Source organism: Poeciliopsis prolifica, unplaced genomic scaffold (genome assembly GCF_027474105.1).
Source record: "Poeciliopsis prolifica strain line A6 unplaced genomic scaffold, Auburn_PproV2 SCAFFOLD010, whole genome shotgun sequence".
Classification (NCBI taxonomy): Eukaryota; Metazoa; Chordata; class Actinopteri; order Cyprinodontiformes; family Poeciliidae; genus Poeciliopsis; species Poeciliopsis prolifica.
In genome coordinates this window covers 5,509,507-5,527,382 of record NW_026562385.1, presented here as the reverse complement: position 1 = coordinate 5,527,382, position 17,876 = coordinate 5,509,507, and the positions used below count along the sequence as shown (strand labels likewise).

The window sequence follows — 17,876 nt, the reverse complement described above, 5'->3', positions numbered from 1 at the left end:
ATGGCGTCAGCATCCTCAGAACAACCTGGTTTTGGTTCTGGTTCTGGTTCTGGTTCTGGTTGTCCAGGTTGTTCCTCCGCTGAATCCATCTCATCATTTGACTCACTAATTGGGTCGACATGGCCGACTGATTTTTCCTCCTCTTCTTCTTGTTGAGGACTCTCTGTTGTGGGTTCAATGATATTTTCCTCAGAATTACTTTTAAGTTGGTTTTGTTCAGCTGCCTTTTTCAGTGAACTGATGTTAGTTTCATATCTGATGGAGAGATCTTGATACAAAATGTCAACTTTGTTTAACTCTTCCATGGCGTTGTTCAGCTTCTCCTGCAGGCACTTGATCTCACTTTTTGATGTTTTTTGCAGGACGTCTTTTTCCAATTTCAAGATCTCTATGAGCTTCTTTTCGTCCTCCGCCTTCTCCAGGAAAAATCTTCTGTCTTCAGTGATCTGCTGCTTCAGGGCCTCTGCACTTTCTCTCTGGGCTTTAAGTTCTTCATTGAGCTCCTGATTTTTCCTGAGCTGTTCTAAATGATCTTCTTTTTCTTGCCTGAGCTCCTGTTGGCATCGCTCCAGGTCAAGTTTCAGGTTTGCGATCTCTTTTTCATGGGCTATCATCAGATCATTATGTGATTTTTTAGATTCCTCTAATTCTCTCCCTAACAGCTGTTTTGATTCTAGCCAGGACTCAATTTTCCCAATCATTTCTATCCGCATCGCTTCCATCTCAGTTTTTACAACATCCAGTAGTTTCTGTTTCTCATCGATCTTGTCATCATAAAATGTTTGTAATTTGGCCTCTTCCCTCCTCTGTATCACATCCGCATTATATTTGGAATTGAGCTCCTGGTATGAAGTCTGGAGCTCTTTTAATTCTTCTTCCAGGGCCTTATTCTTCTCTTTCTCAACATGCAGTTCGTCACTACATTTCTGCAGCCTTTCCAGTTCTGCCTTCGCTTTACAGGCTTGATCAAAATATCCAACTTTGAGCTCCTCTTGTTTGTTCAGTTGAAACTCCATTTCTTGGAGCTCTTCCTCTAGTTTTTCTCTCACTGCATGCCTTTTGGCCGTTTCCTTCTTCAAAAGGGCGTTGAGTCGTCTGATTTCCCCTTCCAAGTCATCGGGGTTGGCAGTAGAGCACCTGCTTTGGGGGTGTTGGTGGTTTCCCCTCCTTGTATTAAATCCCATCATTCCACCAGTGGATCTTTCACTGTGCCGAGACATTTTCTCAAACACTATCAATAAAATCCTCGATAAGATATCTTAAAGAGTTTGCGAGCGTCTGAACTGGTCAGTAGTATTGCGAGCAATGACAAAAATGCAGAATTGTGTTACATACAATTCTGCAGTTGATGACATCACAGACGGCATCGCCAGTGACATCACAGAATCTCCCTTTGCTGGCGGTGTGACATCATTCCACCTCCAAATATCTTGTTTACAGTCAAAATAGTCCATGATTCTCTTGTCTTATGTCAGGGACAACAAACTCATTTCCATTTGGGAACAGATCAAAAATCTGAATGTTGTGCCAGGTTGCATTGATAAAAACCAATTCAATTGTTAAAATTTCAATGAATAGGTGCTTCAGCATTCAATAAGTGTTTAAAATAAAATAATATTGAACATCTTTTCACACTAATCAGTCCGTTTGCGATTGTTCAGACTTTTGCAGCACCACTCTTTGGAGATAAAAATGAACTATAATAATCAAATGTATCTTTTAAGACTCCCAGTGATCTTGGGGTTTCCCAACAAGACAATGTTGACTGTTTTAACCTTTCACCTCCTCGCCTGCTTTGGTCACATGAGCTGCAGACTAGCAGACAAACTTTAATAAAACTTTCAATGGCGGGTAAAGTAGCAGGTCAATGGTGGTGAAACCAAAAACAACTCTGTCTCCACTGTTTGCTGAAAGAACATGGAAGATGGTGAGGAATATTTTAGTAGAGAGCATCCATCCTCATTTTTCATCAGTTTGAACCTCTGAGCTGATAAAGGTGTTATTGTTGCTCTGGCAACAACATCCATTAGAAGTCATTTATTGATAGTACAATAATTATTCTTAACCAAATTAAATAACATTTACCTTAGTATGCTAAGTGTATTTCTCGATGCACAAATTGTTGATTTTGTTCAGGGATTAAAGGTTTTTTATTGTCATATCACCCACTGGCCACCAGGGGTTCTGAGTCTTATTGTGTCTCTGCAGCTCTTCCTCCTGGTTTTCTGTAGTATTGAGGACAGATGAACTTTCTATGTATTGATTTGACCATATTTTTTTCAAACCCTTTTCCTACTGAGACCCAACAATTACCAGATTTTCACCTAAAATTCTGGGATTTAAGAGTTCATGACCCGACACACTTTTAACATGAGTAACTGGAAGAGGCCCACAGCATCACATTACAGTGTTTCATTCAAGAGACTTATGCTGTCAGCGTATGTAAAAAAAAAGATTTTTGCATATTTTGTCTGGATTATTATGGTCATTCAGGATTATTACAGATTAACCTACCTTCAGTCTGTAGCTTCAGTTTCTTTCTTCGTTTCTGGACTTGATCAAACCTTTTTGAGGCTCTTTCAGTCAAATCTCTCATTTCTTTTCTCTCCTTGACTTCTGTCAACAGAACAGTGTCTGAATCCATTGTTTGTAATCAGGGCCTCAATTTTCTCTAAAAGCTTCTTGACTTGATCTCCATTTTCTCTGTTATTGATGTTGACAAAAAGTTTTTTGTTTCCACATTGTTGAAGAATCCACTGCAGGACTGAAACCTCTTCTGATTCTCTTCATCACTACATGGAACAACTGCAGTGAACCGCGCAATGGTGTGACTGAAAACATCTGCATTTAAAAGCTCCAGCTGCTGTTTTAATGCTGCTTTGGCTTGTTGAGAGAAATGTGAATTGACAATAATGATCAGAATAAAGACATGAGGCCCTGAGGAACACAGATGGACACATTTCTGGATTTCCATCTGATCCAGATTTGGGGTTTCTTTGGCCAAGTCCACCACCACCACTGCAACTCATCAGTCGAACACGTCCTGCTGCCTCGCTTCACTCTGAGCTGTTCTTCTGCTGCTGTCAAAAACATTTTGACCCAGGATGATGTTTCCAGGTGAGTTTTTCCCACTGAGACTTCCATCTGATCTTCCTCCAATCAACATAATCTTCAATTCTGCAGCAGGTTGGATTTGTGCTGCTGGCTTCACTCTGCAGGCATTTCTGCTTGTTGCCACACAACGTTTTCTTAAAGTATAAAGTACAAAGAAGGCTGAAGTTGTGGTGAATGATTAGTCGGTTAAATCAGGGATCGCCATCTGCTGGATGACTAAATGAAATGCACTGCATTTCATTCAGTCTTGTGTACTTCAACACAAACATTTAATAATTAGGATAATTTGAGTTGTGCAAGAAAATGCAGAAGCACGACTGATTTGACATTTGAAGTGAACAATTTAAAGAAATAACAACTCTTTATGTAGACTATAAGATCCATCATTTATCATGAAGTTATGCTATTTTATCTGCTCTTGTCTCTCAGATGTTGATCATCTTATTGTTCAAATTATGTTATTTTTCACACACATCAGTTTGCTGTTTAATTTATATTTTTATTTTAGAGTTTACTCATTTAAAAAGTTCACTGATAATATAACTTTTTGCAGCATAAATCAGTTTTAGACTTTCAGCTGTTGCTGTCCATAGACCCTAATACTAGAAACAGTTATTGACAGCAGCTGCTTCCCTGCCGTGTTTTATAAAGTTTTGAATTATGCAACATATAAAAAGGAAAACTAAAAGAATGAAGCAATTGGCTGAAGTGACCAGCAAAACTATTGGTATTTAATTACCTGCACAAACATTTTAACTATGCAGAAAAAAAGACATTCTCCCCACTTCATGATGAATCTGAGCTCCTAAAAGCAAAAACTGACAAATGTAGAAGCTCATTTAAACTTTATTTAAATAAATGTGATTGCTGTCATTGTAGTGTAATCATTTCAATAGAAATATATAACGATGATGATTTTTTACTTTGAGATGGATTCACTGTTTTAAAGTCTGTTGTAACCATATTCCTGCGATTGTGTATTTGATGTTTTTCACTTGACAGTAAATCAAATTTCCTTACAGGGACAAAAATAAAATGATACTGACAGCTCTAGAAAATCTCCAAAGATTTCCCGATCTATGACAGAAAAACAAATATTCTTCTAGAGAAAGTATCAGATCAGTGGTTAAGCTTCATTTCTCTTCTTTTTCAGGTATCAGAATAAAACATGGATAAAACATCTACAAGCAAAGTCTTTACTTTTACATATTATGTGCAAATCTTTATATCTGAAGAAACACATAGAACCCACTGAGCTCCAAACAAAAACAGATCATTTCTAATAAAGACTGAGTTATGACTGAGCTTGAGTTCTCCATTTAATGATAAACTAACAGTTTGTTTAAGTCTCAGTTTATTGCTTTGCCAGAGCAACTAGAGCAACAAGCAAATCAAGAGACATTATGAGTTATTGGCAAGAACAGAATATTTATTTGAAAGTATGACAGAATGATCATCCAAAAATAATTTCAAAAACAAACTTTTTATACTAATAGTTCTCATTTGTTCCTTACATGCTTATGTTATCATTGGTTATATTAATAAGGAGTGATTTAAAACAATTCATTTAAGGCTTAAAAGTTTCCAAACCTGAAAAATTCTTTGTTAGAAAAACTCAAGCAAACAGAAACATTGTGGTTCTAAAGCTAATCTCAGAACCATTTTACTTTGCTTAAAATAACATTTTACTTAATTCTTTAATGATCTAAATCTTTTAAACTTTAATCATTAAGCTTTGCAGAACACATCAGGATGAAAGTTTTTTAAAAAAAATTATATCTTCTATTAGGTTACATAAAAATCTAATGGAAGGTGCAAAACATAAAAGCAAGATATTCAGCATGGAGTCCATGTATTAATGAATAAGTAATTATTTTACTGTTTAATCAACTATTCCTGACATTTCCTCCCCAATGCTGGTTTAGTAAAACAAAATAAAGATTTAAACAAAATTAATAAAGTACTAAAATGTTGGATGAGATTTTTGAAAGCATGATGAAAACTAATTAAAATATTTAAGTGTTAATATTTATCGAAATATCTAAAATGTTTATATGTCAGCAACAAATGTTAAAACTTTTTGAAAACTACTCTTTTAGTGTCAGTATCCATCTTTTTTCAAAGTAGCTAAAAAACATTTATTTAAATGTTTGGTGATTTTTAGAAACTCATGAGATAAGCTAGTGCTTTGTTCTTTTGCTAAATTTGAATATCGACTTTAATCGAGTTCAAAATTTTGTTCCAGGTCTTCCGTGTAAGTGTTTGAGAAAGAAATGCTGCTGATCCCAGAGCTGATCTCTGACTCTCTCACTCTGTTGTTCAGCCATTCAGCAACTTGGTTCTGTCCTCGTCGTCTCCTGTTCGCTACAATGGTCCCACATTCTGAGGCAACATCTCCACTCACTGAAACATACATTGAAGAGTTTTATTCAATAGAATAAGGCATCTAATAAAGACCGTAAACTCAACATTAAATCATTATTACATGAAACTTACTGTTAGGACCATCATCTTTGCTCCGTGCTGTTTCTACATGAAGCAACGTTTGTTCTTCTGGTTCCTTTGCTAAAGCTTTCATCATTCTCTCTATCAGCTCCTGTTCTCTCCTGTTCCATTCCTCTTCTATCTGTTTTACTTGCCAAGGTGGAATCTGAAGTTTATGATCTTGACTTTAATTGTGAAGCATTCTTTGTTTTGTTTTACCATGTTCATAATTTTTTGAAACAGCTCTTTGACTTGGACAAAATAATCACAATTAAAAGGATTTATAACATGGTATCTGTTCCCACATTTCTCCAGAAGCTCCTGAAGCTCCTTTCCCTCTCTAACAATGTAATTCTCTACAGGGAGATCATTGAGCCAGTCTCCCCAGGTAAACAGCACCATGCAGTGTCTCCACACTCTCTCTGTTAATGGCTTCAAGATCTCCTCCAGAGCTTTGAGATCTTTCTCTGTGAAAGATCTGATGATGGGAACAAGCAGGAGAAAAACATGAGGTCCAGGAGAAAACATGGAGACACTGTGGAGAACTTCATCTTTGATCCAGTCAGGTGGTGTTGGTTCTGAGAACCAGCCTGGTGTTTCAACAACTGAGACTTTGACTCTTTCAAAGTTTCCTTCATGTTTCACACATGTTGCAGATTCATGATCTTGGTATTTCTGAAATGATGAAAAACAAATAAAAATACATCTATTTCTGGACATGATTTACTCACTGAACACTTACAGTCTGTATGTCAGTGTTTACTCTGTATTTACTAATAAATATTTACAGACTGTCTGAAATTTATTTTGCTTAGTCATGTTGTGTTACCTTTTTCAGCCAAGCTCTGTCAAAGGTCATTCTAAATTTGTCATTGAACAGAATCATGTTTCCAGATTGACTTTTTCCTGAACATTTCTGACCAACAAGAACCTGATGTCAGTGATTGGATGTCTCTCACCTTTAAATCAAAGAAAAAAATACAGTAATGTTTTAAAATCTAAAATATTCATATTACATGACTACATTAGAAAATATATCATATTTATTACCTACGTACCTTCAAACAGTTCTTTCATTACTCTCATCTTTCTATCATTGATCGTCTTCAACCTTTTGACCATCTTGTCTTCAGTCTCTCTCTTGGTTTCTAGCTGTGCTGCTCGGTCCAGATCCACTTCATAGTAAGGATCTTCATTTCCTGTCCACATCTCTTCAATCTTCTCCAGTAGTTCATTTACCTGAGTTTATCACTGTGGTTCTTGTTATTCAGGACATGATATCTGTTCTCACACTTGTTCACTATCCACTGCAGACCTTCATCACTCTCTATTCTCTCCTCTACAGTCTTCACTCCTAACCAGTCTCCATAGGTAAACAGAAAAGTGTGTGTTTCCAGATTTCTTCTCTAAATAGACTCATGTGTTCCTGAATAGTCTCAGATATGATTCATCAATATTAATCATCACAGGAACAACCAGCAGCACAGCATGTGGTCCTGAAGGACACAGATTCACACTGTTCTCTATTTCCAGTTTATCCATCTCACTGGTTTCCTGTAGGGTGTTGATGTAGAACCATCCAGGAGAATCAACCACTGTGAGCCGCCTTCCTTCAACCACACCGTGACTGATTTCACTGTGGGTTGTTGTTCTTCCATTTTCATTAACATTAAACATCTTTTTTCCTAGAATGATGTTTCCTGCAGAGCTTTTGCCAGCAAATGATCCTCCAATCATCAATATTCTCAAATGATCTGGAGGAACTTTTCCACCTGAACCAACAAAACAGAGAAAACAAATTTTGTAGCTTCTTCAATATAAAAAAGTTTGCAACTCTACTTTTTTGAGCAGAGTTGAGCAGAAATTAGACGAGTCCAACAATTACAAAGCTAAAACAACGCTTAATTATCAAGAAAAGCTAAAAATTGTCAGGTGGTGAATCTATTGCATTAACTTTGTGATTTAGATTATTTTTAATGACCGTTGTATTTTTTAGCTACCAGTAAACTACTAAAAAATGCAGAAAAGAAAAGGTCGCAAACAAAATTACATTTATGAAGTATTTCATCACATTTTTATCACTTTATGCTGTTTTTCTGTTTCTGAAAACCTTCTCCTGAAAGAAACATGAAATTGTAGTTTGTGTTTTTGCAGAGGTAAATATTTATTAGTAAAATACAATTGTTTTTGTAACTAATGTCTGATTTGATATTTCTTTATGTCAAATGAGGTTGACATGTGATGATCAACAGTAATACAGTAATGTATACTGTATTCAACCTTTACTTTATTCAACTTATAGCACTATACCTTTTTTTCTTTTTAAAAGAAAAAATTTAATTTTTCTAGCTCTTAGTTCTTTTCTTGTGTTTTAACAGAAGCTAATACATATAAAATATTATATATAATTGCTTATATCCATCCAGGAGAATCGACCACTGTGAGCCGCCTTCCTTCAACCACACCGTGACTGATTTCATTGTGGCTTGTTCTCCATCCTTTTTATTAACATTAAACATATTTTTTCCTAGAATGGTGTTTCCTGTTGAGCTTTTTACTGAACATGAATCTCCAATTATCACTATTCTGAAATAATTTGGAAGAACTTTTCCACCTAAATCATCAAAACAAACGAACAAACAAAACAATTTTTTTTTTCAACTCAATCTAGAAAACTTTGTTTTTTTGGAATGGAGTTGATAATACATAACATGGGCGAATAAAAAGTTGTAAAGCTGCAAATTATTGGTGATAAGAGTAAAGCCCAAAATATTCAGGATGTAAATCTATTATTTTGATCATTTTTAGTAACTCTTGTGTGCTATTTTACTTTAGATGTTCCAGTGAACTGTTTGATAAGAGAAAAACCAGAATGGATGTTTTTTTTTGCACAGTACTTGATCTACCTTCTCTAACTCTATGTTGATTTTCTGTTTCTAAAATCTTTCTCTGAAAAGAAACATAAAGTTTTGATTGTGTTTTACCAAGAGACAATAAAATGCTTTTATATCTTAAGTTTGATTTTATATTGTCAAATATTTTTCAGAAAATGAACCTCAAGAAAGATCTGAATGTTAAAACATTTACTTTCTGGTAACCACTAACGGTTCTAGATCAAATTCATGTTTACATGGAGGAACAGGACAAAAACAACGAAGCAAAAAGAAAATACCAAACTCAATACCCTAATTTATTGTTAATATTCATACTGAACAATTTTAATATTAACTGAGGCACAGAACCAAGGAGCCTCTGTGACTCTGCAGCTGCAGGTTACAAACTCCTGATGTAGCAGATAAAATCTGATTGTATCTCAGTTCTGCTGAAGATTAGTTATTAACTTATTGTTCAGGTAAAACTTTGAAGGAAAAAATGTGTTCCATTTTGTGCCAGGTAATGTCATCTTAAGATTTAGATTTAGTTTTATCTCATCACTCAGATTCATCACCTCATCAGTGAAGGGAAATATTTTTCACAGTTCAACTGATTGATTTATTGTCTTATTGCATTCAGTGACTATCATTAGTGAACTGTAAGAAACAAAAAAGTCTCCAATTTACTGTAAAATTCCAGCTGGTGTATAAATACAATAAAATTGTGGCAACCACAGCTGCTGGTATTTTACTGTAATTTAAGTGTGTTTTTTGTTTATTTTGGGGGTTTTTTCCACTGTGTGGTTAAGAACAGATAAAATCATTAAAGGTTTTAGTACAACTGAAGGGATCAAACTTACTAGTTTGTATGCAGCTGGTATATAGTTTAGTAATTTCAATGGTTTAATAGTTCTTTAACCTTTCTACTAACAAAATTTCAAGTTTTAGTTGACTTGATGCAATTACCCACAAACATCTTCAGGATAATGAATACTGTAGATTATTATAAATTAATAAAGTTGTAACCTACCTTCAGTCTGTAGCTTCAGTTTCTTTCTTTGTTTCTGGACTTGATCAAACCTTTTTGAGGCTCTTTCAGTCAAATCTCTCATTTCTTTTCTCAGAGTTTCTCCTTGACGTCTGTCAACAGAACAGTGTCTGAATCCATTGTTTGTAATCAGGGTCTCAATTTTCTCTAAAAGCTTCTTGACTTGATCTCTATCTTCTCTGTTACTGATGTTGAGAAAATGTTTTTTGTTTCCACATTGTCGAAGAATCCACTGCAGGACTGGACTTCTTCTGATTTTAGATTTTATCTTTTCATCACTACATGGAGCGACTGCAGTGAACAGAATGATGGTGTGACTGAAAACATCTGCATTGAAAAGCTCCAAGTGTTGCTTTAGTGATAATTTTACATGGTGAGATAAATATGAATCAACATTAACGACCAGAAGAAAGACATGAGGTCCTGGGGGACACAGATGGACACTGTTCTGGATTTCCATCTGATCCAGTTTTGGAGTTTCTTCTTTAGGATAATTCCACCACCATCCTGGAGTATCAACCACTGTGACTCGTCTGCCAAACACTTCCTGCTGTCTTGTTTCACTCTGAGCTGTTCTTCTGCTGGTGTCAAAAACATTTTGACCCAGGATGATGTTTCCAGCAGAACTTTTACCACTGTGTAGGTTATTATATCTTCCTCCAATCAATACAATCCTCAACTCTGTATCAGGGGGACTTTGAGCTGTAAGGAGAGATAGGGTGTTAGATACACCTTCTTTTATTATATCTGCACAGAATACACTTTCTAAATCAACTGTATATTCCTTTTGGAACACTTTTCTTATATAGTAAATATCAATAATATTCACACAGACAATTATATTTAAAATAAACTTAAAACAAAAATAACTATAAAAGCAGAAGGAGACATTTTGTCCAACTTCCATCTCTTGCATAGATTCAAAGTCTTTGAAATTCAATAAATTCAGACACTATAATGAAAGTTTATAAAAGCATAATCCACGATAGGACAAAGTTTATGGAAAGTTTTATGAAAACGTCACAGACCTGAGTTGTAAATATCAGTCGAAGCAGCCATTTTGTTAGATTCACTCTGCCGATGTTTCTGCTTGTTGTTTGTTCTCACAAAACCTGTTTCTAAACGAAACTCAAAGAATGAAAAGGTGGATATTGCGCTTTATGATTGATAAAGTCAAACATGGTCAGCGATCGCCATCTGCTGGGCAACAAGAGTCATTGCATTTTCACTGCAGCAACCTAAAATTTCATTTCATAGCAAATTTAAAACACCAGCAGTAAAATGATCCACAGACACCAACCATTGTAACATAAAACAAAGATCAAAGCAACAAAAATAAAATACATAAATATTAAATTGTTTTTACAATAAAACTGAAACTAAAGAAATAAATAAGCAAATGGGTTTTATATCAATAAAACAGAATAAACAGAATAAAACCCACTGAGTTGAATAAAAAATAATTGCATTTTATTCATTAGAATTATTAGTAATATTTAATTAAACAGTGAAGCATTACATAGTGATTTGAAATGTTGAACAGGGCAATCTGAAGAAGCAACAAGTGTCATAAGCTGCAGTGGATGGTGGTGAGGGAAATGCAGCAGACCCAGGTTGAAGTGAGAGGAAGATGATTTTAATGATGACAATCCAAAAACAACACAGTCCAGAACAAACCAAAAACCAGGCAGCACAGCTGAGCAGAAGTTAAGACTCAACACTGGTAGCTCTAGTCAAACGAATGGACGTCCATGAAAACAGGTACAACTCTAGATAGAACTGAACAAACGACAAGGACCCGACGAGGAACAAAGACACCGGTGGGATTAAATAATCACAGAATGAGACACATAACAAAACAATCAAGGGGAGACAGGACAACACAAGAGACTGAAAAACAAACACAGAAAAACACAGATCCTGACAACAACTCTTGTTGACAATAAGATCTATCAGTTGTCATGAGATTATGCTACTTTATTTGCTTCTGTCACTCAGTTATTGCTCTATTTTCAATTCAAACTCTCAGTCTGTTTTTTTTCTTTTTCCAAATCCCAGCTGGAATTTGAATCTAGTCCTGATTGACCTGCTGGAATAAAAGGAAAGTAAAACGTTTCACATCTGAAAATAAACTAAAACAACATCATGGAGGCTGTTTCACCTCAGACAGATCAACTCAATTTAACACCTGTTTTTAAAATGTCGAATGCTTTAATACTCTGAAGTTATTTAAACAGGATTTTAGCTGTTATTTCAGTTTAGCAAGTAACATTCAGGATGTTTACTGGCCCTTTATTAGTTAATAATTTATAGTGAATGTAACTCAGTTCCAATAACAAGCATTCAAAAAATCAGAAACTTTATTTTCAGCTCTTAAGAGCAAGTATCAAATCAAGAAAGATTATTGATATGATTTGATACAAGCTCTTAAAAGCTGAAATTAAAGTTTTCAGCTTTAACAATGAAAGATTATCGATATGATATCTGTTTTTTACATACTTATGATATGGCTGAGTACATTACTGATTGATTTAAAAGCAGGAAATTCAAGCTTGAAAATTCAAACTTGAAAATTTTTTAGTTAGAAAAACTCCCTCAGAATACAACTTTATGATGTAGTCATGTGATATCATGACATGACTACATCATAAAATGTAACATATTTATTCTTATTGTTCTTATTGCTGGAATAAATGGGAAGTCAATATCTATGAGGATAAGAAATACCCTTTATTATGTGTTTTCAGCGTGCTGCCTCCTACAGGAAGGGTGCATCATAGATTAAACTGATTGATTGTTTGATTGAAATAAAACAAAGTTTGTCATAACAAATGGACCTCAGTTCCCTAAGACACTCAAACAATTAGCAACTATAATTTCAGTTTTTAAGAGTTCAACTCAAACCAAAAAGGATTTTTGATATTACATCTGTTCATACCTCTGCTATCACTGATTATATTAAGAAGGAGAGATTTACAATCAGGACACTAAAGCTTAAAATCTCATACCTGAAATAGTCTTTAGTTAAAAAAAAAAGATAGCTCTAAAGCTAATTTCAGAATCAGCTTCTCGTTCCTTTTTCATCAAAAAAAAAATTTAACCCTTTAATGATCAAATAATGAGGTCAAATAATCTTCTTAAAATTATTATTCCAATCTTTGCACAACTAATTCAGAAAAGATTATTTTTTAACTACATCTTTAAGAATGTTAAATGAAAATCTAATGCAAGGTACAAAACACAAGGAAGGTACAACATGTTCAATATAAACTAACAATCAGATGTTATTACTGATATGTATCGTCTCTCAAATCTCAATCAGCTGTTAATTACATTTACTCTGAAGTTTCTTCAATGAGACAAAAAAAATCCTGACAAGTATTGATCACACACACAGAAAGTAGAATGGGATCTACATCAAGATGATGAAAACTATTTAAATATTGAAATTCAATATATATAGAACTATATAAGATGGTCACATATTAGAAAGAAATATGAAAATGTTTTACTCCTTTAGAGAAATATTAGCCATCTAGTGTCAACATGCCTAAATTTTTGCTGATGAGTTAAAAAAGTACTTATTTAAATGCATGTAGGTATTTTTTACACATCCTTAACAGAAGTGAGTTCTTTGTTCTCTTCCTAAATTTGCATGTTGACTTCACTCAATTTCAGGATTTTCATCAAGGTTTTCCATGTAAGTTTCTGAGAAAGAAATGCTGCTGATCCCAGAGCTGATCTCTGACTCTCTCACTCTGCTGTTCAGCCATTCAGCAACTTGGTTCTGTCCTCGTCGTCTCTGTTTCTCTGAAATGCTCCCATATTCTGAGGCAACATCTCCACTCACTGAAACAGACATTAAAGAGTTTTATTCAATAGAACAAAGCAAGTTTAAACTCAACATTAAATCATTTCAGACATTAAATATGAAACTTACTGAAAGGACCTTCATCTTTGCTCTGTGCTGTTTCTACATGAAGCAACGTTTGTTCTTCTGGTTCCTTTGCTAAAGCTTTCATCATTCTCTCTATCAGCTCCTGTTCTCTCCTGTTCCATTCCCTTTCTATCTGTTTTACTTGCCAAGGTGGAATCTGAAGTTTATGATCTTTGCCTTTAATTGTGAAGCATTCCTTGTTTTGTTTTACCATGTTCATAATTTTTTGAAACAGCTCTTTGACTTGGACAAAATAATCACAATTAAAAGGATTTATAACATGGTATCTGTTCCCACATTTCTCCAGAAGCTCCTGAAGCTCCTTTCCCTCTCTAACAATGTAATTCTCTACAGGGAGATCATTGATCCAGTGTCCTCTAGTAAACAGCACCATGCAGTGTCTCCACACTCTCTCTGTTAATGGCTTCAAGATCTCCTCCAGAGCTTTGAGATCTTTCTCTGTGAAAGATCTGATGATGGGAACAAGCAGGAGAAAAACATGAGGTCCAGGAGAAAACATGGAGACACTGTGGAGAACTTCATCTTTGATCCAGTCAGGTGGTGTTGGTTCTGAGAACCAGCCTGGTGTTTCAACCACTGAGACTTTTACTTCATCAAAGTTTTTTTCATGTCCCTCAGATGTTATCCCTTCCTGATCAGAACAGTTCTGAAAGATATCAGAAGAACAATAACAAAAATGCGAACTTAAAAATGCTTTCTGCACTGGATGTCTGTGGTATGGATATCTAAAGGTAGTGAAACATTTTTATGGAAGCAGCAGCTTCTCTTACCTTTTTCAGACAAGCAGTTTCAAAGGTTATGTCAAAACTCTTTTCGAAAAGAATCATATTTCCAACTGTACTTTTTCCTGAACATTTCTGACCAACAAGAACAATCTCGATGTCAGTGGCAATATTTCTCTCACCTGTAAAAACCAAACAACATCGCAGTGTTTCTAATTCTAAAACATTAGTTGCATGACAATATCATATGATATGTTAAATGTATTGCCCACCTCCAACCAGTTCTCTCATTACTCTCATCTTTCTCTCATTGATCGTCTTCAACCTTTTGACCATCTTGTCTCCAGTCTCTCTCTTGGTTTCTAGCTGTGCTGCTCGGTCCAGATCCACTTCATAGTAAGGATCTTCATTTCCTGCCCACATTTCTTCAATCTTTTCCAGTAGTTCCTTTACCTGAGTTTTATCACTGTGGTCCTTGTTATTCAGGACATGATATCTGTTCTCACACTTGTTCACTATCCACTGCAGACCTTCTTCACTCTCTATTCGCTCCTCTACAGTCTTCACTCCTAACCAGTCTCCATAGGTAAACAGAACAAGTGTGTGTTTCCAGATATCTTCTCTAAACAGATTCATGTGTTCCCGAATGACTCTCAGATATAATGCATTAATAGAAACTGCCAACGGAACAACCAGCAGCACAGCATGTGGTCCTGGAGGACACAGATTCACACTGTTCTCTATTTCCAGTTTATCCATCTCACTGGTTTCCTGAAGAGTGTTGAAGCAGAACCATCCAGGAGAATCAACCACTGTGAGCCTCCTTCCTTCAACCAAACCATGACTGATTTCACTTTGGGTTGTTGTTCTTTCGTCTATGTTAGTAACTTCAAATACATTTTTTCCTAGGATGGTGTTTCCTGTTGAGCTTTTGCCAGCCAATGATCCTCCAATCATCAATATTTTCAAATGGTTTGAAGGGACTTTTTCACCTAAACCAATGAAATAAAAAAAGACAGTAGATTTCTGTAGATTTCTTGATTTCAGTTTGCAGCTTAGGTTTACTTACACCAGGACAAACACTGCAAATAAATAAATTCAACAGCTCTTCAGGCTGAAACAACTGTTGATTATTGATGGTTCAGATATATATAACATTCAGGCGGTGAATGTACAGCTTAAACATACAACATGTCAAATTTAAAAAGTTACAATTATACTTTTATAATTCAGACCTCTGTTATCTTTTACTTTTCAATTGCCAGTGAACAGTGAAAAATTTCTCCTAGATATGACACAGTACTGGTCTTGTGTTTCAATTCTCCAATAAAAATAGTTACTTAGATAAGTTTTGTGTCTCATTTTTGACTTGACGTGATCTCCTATAGCCAAACATATTCCAAACAACAAATTTCCACAATATTTTGATCAGAGATGTAGTTTAAGTTCAGAGAACCTGCACCCTGAAATATTTACTTCATTCAACATACAATAGAGCACCATGGCTCATGAGAAACAAAGAAAGTTGTAACCTACCTTCAGTCTGTAGCTTCAGTTTCTTTCTTTGCTTCTGGACTTGATCAAACCTTTTTGAGGCTCTTTCAGTCAAATCTCTCATTTCTTTTCTCAGAGTTTCTCCTTGTCTTCTGTCAACAGAACAGTGTCTGAATCCATTGATTATTATCAGGGCCTCAATTTTCTCTAAAAGCTTCTTGACTTGATCTCTATCTTCTCTGTTACTGATGTTGAGAAAATGTTTTTTGTTTCCACATTGTCGAAGAATCCACTGCAGGACTGGACTTCTTCTGATTTTAGATTTTATCTTTTCATCACTACATGGAGCGACTGCAGTGAACAGAATGATGGTGTGACTGAAAACATCTGCATTGAAAATCTCTAAGTGCTCCTTTAGTGACGCTTTAAGACGCTGATATAAATGTGAATCAAAAGGAATGACCAGAAGAAAGACATGAGGTCCTGGTGGACACAGATGGACACTGTTCTGGATTTCCATCTGATCCAGTTTTGGAGTTTCTTCTTTAGGATAATTCCACCACCATCCTGGAGTATCAACCACTGTGACTTGTTTATCAAACACTTCCTGCTGCTTCGCTTCACTCTGAGCTGTTCTTCTGCTGTTGTCAAAAACATTTTGACCCAGGATGATGTTTCCAGCAGAACTTTTACCACTGGGAGATCTACCTACTCTTCCTCCTATGAGTACAATCCTCAACTCCAGAGGAGCATCCGTTTGTCCTGTTTGAAGAAATGCAGCCTGATTTGAATCCTAATTAATATGAGAACAGGTGTGCATGCAGTTAATGCTGCCTTTCTAAACTATGAATTCACCATTGACAATCACAGGAAAAAAAATTACACTCATAAATGTGACAAGGTTGGCTAAAAGCAAATTACATTTAACCTTCTTATACCAAAAAAATAATGTTTCCTTGAAACATTTTAGAAGCAGGTAATATCTGTACTAATACAAGTACTATTATTACTATCTTCTATGAGTCACACATAGTGTTCAATTATACTTATGTTCAACATGTTTGTTTATTAGTTGGAAGAAGGAATCTATTACATCAAGTAAAAAACTGTTTCATGAAAATATGCCTTACCACAGTTCAGAATGTCAGCCTTGTTTTCCCTCAATGCTGGTGAAATTTCCATCTGTTCTACAATGAAAGTAAAAGCAATGAAGGAAACTCTGTCAGGATATGAGTTGTGGCTTGTTGCTGTCAGTTTTATATTTATTTAACAGTTGCAAGAATGATAAAAGGTAGAAACCCCCAAAATAATGTGGGAACATCAGTTCACTGAGAGTCAGTTGATTAAACACGTTTCTTTTGATGTAAGGCTCAGTCATGTATTTCATAACATATCAATTCCTCCATGCCAACATGAAAAATTATAACTGATATAACTGTTATTGTCAGATCTTACCTTTTCACTGTGCTGGTTTATTTAGGCAGGTTCTCTTGAGAAAACCTGGATGAAGATGTTTTCTTCCTCTTCAAAAGAGCAATGACTACATTAACTGGTCATAGCTAATGACCAATTAGCTATACATTTACTAATATATGGAAATATTACATACACCTGGAGTTCTGGTTCTTTGTATAAAGCCAACCATATCTGTGGACTGTTTTGTTCATCCTTATTTCTTTATTCTACGCTCGACTTGTCAACCTGGGTCAGGCACTGAATGTGCTGATTGACTCATGGCAAGCAGAGGAAACGTCACCCGACATCGTGATGTCCAAAGTACTGTGGTTGGAAAGAGGAAGTGAAGCTGTTACTTTAAGTCTCTTCAGACCAACATTAGCAGTCTTCAATCCTCTTCATTTATCTTAAACATTAGTGACAAGAACACACAAATAAAACAGATTGATATACAGATAAATTACAGACAGATTGATGTTTCTCTTAATGATGTTTTCTTGCTTACAGCCAATGAAACCGTGAGATGAAAGATTAGAAAATTACATGAGTAATGGAAAAATAAACATTGTTAATGCAGTAATGTGGGTATAATGAAAAAACGTGTTTAATGCCAGCCCAAACCTGGGGAACGTTTATTGCATATTTGTTAAAACTGTCACTATCTTATGACAGTACAATATGAAACAGGTAATCTGTGAAAAGAGCAACAAAATGAAATCCCTTTGCTC

At 35.2% G+C, this 17,876-nt stretch overlaps 1 pseudogene; it reads right to left on the bottom strand.

Moving 5' to 3' along the window:
• Nucleotides 1-4,506: 4,506 nt before the first annotated feature.
• On the bottom strand, nt 4,507-17,393 carry LOC129363464 (uncharacterized; annotated as a pseudogene).
• Between the last annotated feature and the right edge of the window lie 483 nt (nt 17,394-17,876).